Raw genomic sequence first — 4,003 nt, forward strand, 5'->3', positions numbered from 1 at the left:
ACTATAAAATAATTAGATAAAATGCACTTGAAAAAAGACAATGCAGATGTTTTTTATTTATTTTAAATATAAAATGTCTTGTTCCAGTGGCAAAGTGTTTCATTTACCTTCACAATTAAAGAAAAAAATACTTATTACTTAGAAAAAGGGACCTATTTTGATTTCGATGTTTTCCAGTTTCCCAAATGGAAATGAAATCCAATTTCACAGGATGCGGTGTGGTTGCTGTATTTACAGGCAGAAGGGACTCCCCAACATGTTTAAATGGAGCTTTGGATATTAAATGTTATCAAACCTTTAAAAACAATCAAGAACTTGTGATTTTTCTTTAGACAAAAAAGAAAATCTTTTTTAACAATCCTGGGGGGAAAAAAATCTAAATTTAAATGACTGCTTCAACCAGTTTGAATCATAGAAACCTGACTTCTTTGGTTCACTAGAAAGGGTTGGACAGCTCATCTTAAAAATAAATATTCTGAAGGAAATATCATAGAAATGGATTCATTTCTTCAGGAGTTGCGTCTAATGGAGTTGGTGTGACATTACATCTGGGGAGATCCTGATTAAGGACGTAAATGCTCCAAAGTAGATGTGATAAACATTTCTTTGTTATATTCTATTTCTCTATTCTGCATAAAATCACATTTTAACAATTAGTGTATAATAATTCAGGTCATTTTTAAAATCTAGAACAGAGAGTGGATATATTTAATCCCATAATCTCCCCAGCTCCTCCCTTTTACTGACATTGATAAACATTATTGTGAGTCATAGGATCTCCTCTGTCAGTGTCATTCAATACACATCACTTTCCTGTTTCTTCTGACCTCAATCTGCCCACTTCAGCCACTTAGGAGAATGAAAATGAGCACCATTTTATACCATTAGTGCAGCTTGTGATGCGTCAACATCATTTCAGCTGCTGGGCTGCCACACGACATCATAAGAATGTGATATTAGCTTTTAGTACAGAGCAGCCCAGTGCATTTTAGTCCAGAATAAAAAAAGTCCCTCATGCAGGACATGAAAGATGGATTTTATTGGGGAGATTGAATCAAATCCTTGTAAACTAGAAGGATTTTACTTTCAGGATAGATGAAATTGACTCAACTATAGGGAGGTAGGGGAAAAGGTGTTTTTTGTTGCTGTTCCAGTTTTGTTTTTTTAACTGCAAGATATTTGAATGCATTGATGGGTCTTGTTATTGTCTTAAATAGCAGCTCTTTTTTGTCCATCATGTATCCAAACTCATCAAAAATTTACTATTCTGCTTTCTGTAAAAAAAAAAAAAAAAAAATGTAAAAAACTATGTGTGAAGACAGGAAGTAGCAGTAAAAATTATCAACACACAATGAAGTGAGAGTTATATATTAATTTACTCTCCTCCTATGTTAAGACCTTATAAAAGTACATTAGAAAAATTTATAGGTAATACATTCATGAATAAAATGACCTAAATTTGTTCATTCTTCCCAAATAAGTTCTTATTTTTTTTAAATGTATTTGATTTGGATGATGATACTTTGATATAAGGTAAAAAAAAATAAAATAAAAATGGTGACTCTTTCTTTTCCAGAACATCAATAACATGGTAATAACGTAGAAAGTTACTCTATGTTGCTAGGGAACAAGAAAAAATGCTTCAAAATTTTAGGTAGACAAGGTAAAGACAGACTTCTTAGATTTCAAACATTTATTACCAAGTAACTCATATTCATATCATCAATAGCAATAAATTAATGTCTTATTATTAAGTAAAATGCAGTTTATAACTTTGCATATAACAGAAAACCAAACCTAGAAGACAGCAAGCTGATCTCCTTAACTAAACTTTTATTTATATGTAACTTGAACTCAGTTTTATAATGCTTTAGTTATCTGATTATAAGTTATAATTTACTTTGTAAGCCATTGGTAGGTGGTTGCCAATAATAGAAACGTTTATGTGATAACCTAAAGGTAAATACTCACCAAAAGTCTCAATTGCTACATAGTAACATAAAATTGTAATAATTACATGCAGGTAATTACTCTGAAATGATGTATCTTAATTTTGGGGTAATCACCAAATAAACCAAGTAACATAGTCTGACTTGCTATGTTAGTAGGCTACCGTGTGATTACATGGTTAGAGGTAATACTACTTTCTGTATTATTTTTGTTTTTTTATCCTTGTCATGAAATTGTGAAGTAAAGGAACACATTTTTTTCATTAAAATTTCCCACATTGTAAATAAAGTAACATCGGGTAAAAAACAAGATTTATGGAAAACAATAAAGAATTAAAAAATCAGGAAATTAATAAATAGAACCAAATCTGCATTTCTCTTCTTACACACAATTTGTCCCTATGTGTGTGTGTCTGAAGCTAATCCAAATGTTGAGCTCCTGTATGTGCCAAAGAAAGATGTTCCCCCATTAAGCCTGTGCCTAAATGAGCCATGGCACCGGCCCCCACAGCCGCCCGCCCTTGGACCAACTCGGCTAAAATTAGAGCAGCTAACTGGGTGCAGATGGAGCCAGGCACCGGCCAAGGCCCAGCGTGGAAATATCATTACCGCATTAACCGTGGCTGCATTCGCATGGATCACTCACTCACTGTGTGCTGATGTGTGACAGAGACAGCATCAATCTCTGAGCCTGTAAAGCGGTTATATCACCCCGTCATTCAGTCACCCAGTGTAACAATTAATGCCTTCCTGAATAAAAGATCTGCTCTGATGCTAATGAAGGATGATTGGAAGCTGCTTTCTCTTCACATCCCCCTTTCTTTTTTGTGTCAGCATGATGAAGAACGCTCTGTTTCATGGGGTAGAAAATGATGAGAATTTTCTTTGCTATTTACCTGGTGAGGTGGAATAAGATGTGCTTTATGAGACAGAGCTGTGTCAGAAAAAAGCATAAAAGATGAAAAGAGAGACATTTAAAATCTGGCCATAATATACAACTGATTTCCTCCTTATATTCCGGTTCGCCCTCATAAAACGGAGTACATGAGTTTGAAATTTATATGACAAAAACATTCTTATTTCAGAACTATGCAAACATTTTTAAACCCCTGTAACTTTTAGTCATGTTAAAACCAAAAATGTCAATGCATTTGATGTAGAGTTTTTCTAATACTCCAATTCTAAATAGTCATTAATGTAATGTATAAGTGCAAGTAAATATTCTCATTTTTGTTTTGCAATTAAAATTCATATGTATTAACTTCCTTAACTCTGACACCCCTAAATATAATCTCAACTGTCTCCAGCAGTCATTTAAAGTCATTATAACTGTGGTTGTTCTTTGAAGGCTTTTATTAAGAGCATTAGTCAACAAACAAAGAATAAACATCATTGAGACCAAGGAAAGATGCAAACAGTTCAGAGGTTTAGTTATGGAATGGTATCCTGAGCTTTAAACATCTTACAAATCAAACAACCCAATCTTCCAAGTTTTGTGTTTAACTATCTGCAGAGAAGTCAAAGAGGGCTCTCTGGTCACATAAGAGCAAAACTGGTCATTATGCCCTGCTTGCAAAATGCTGTAAGCCCAAGAGGGCAATGGCAGTGGTTAGAGTTTCATATTTCCATGTGTCCTAGTCAAAGCCCGGAAAGAAATCCAATCATAATCTGTTACAGGATCAAGCAATACAGCATACAGCAAGAGCCGTTTGGCATAGAATGAAGGGGTAAAATATCAGTCCTTCGATGTGCAAAGTTGAAAGCTGCATTTGCACTGAGAAATGGTACAACATAACAAATTTAGGAGGGGTGATATCAAAGTATGGACCCCTTATTAAATAGTATTTGTAAAATAATTTGAGAGGAGCATTAATTAGTTGCTTCCTTTTTACTTTTTGTTAGTCTATTAATATATAACCCCCACCCCCACCAGTCAACAAACACAAATGTCTTTGGCTGAAATAGAATAGAATAGAAAATCCTTTTATGTCCCACAATGGGAAAATTCTGGTGTTTACAGCAGCAAAAAGAAAATGTCACACAATTAGAAAAAT

General features: G+C 34.0%; 1 protein-coding gene across 2 annotated transcripts in view; it reads left to right on the forward strand.

Annotated features, from left to right (window-relative positions):
- The window catches only part of mta3 (metastasis associated 1 family member 3), a 30,328-nt gene that overhangs the window by 22,001 nt on the left and 4,324 nt on the right, over positions 1-4,003 (forward strand). The window lies entirely within an intron of this gene.

The sequence above is a fragment of the Cyprinodon variegatus genome, unplaced genomic scaffold (assembly GCF_000732505.1).
Source record: "Cyprinodon variegatus isolate N-32 unplaced genomic scaffold, C_variegatus-1.0 Scaffold127, whole genome shotgun sequence".
Taxonomy (NCBI): domain Eukaryota; kingdom Metazoa; phylum Chordata; class Actinopteri; order Cyprinodontiformes; family Cyprinodontidae; genus Cyprinodon; species Cyprinodon variegatus.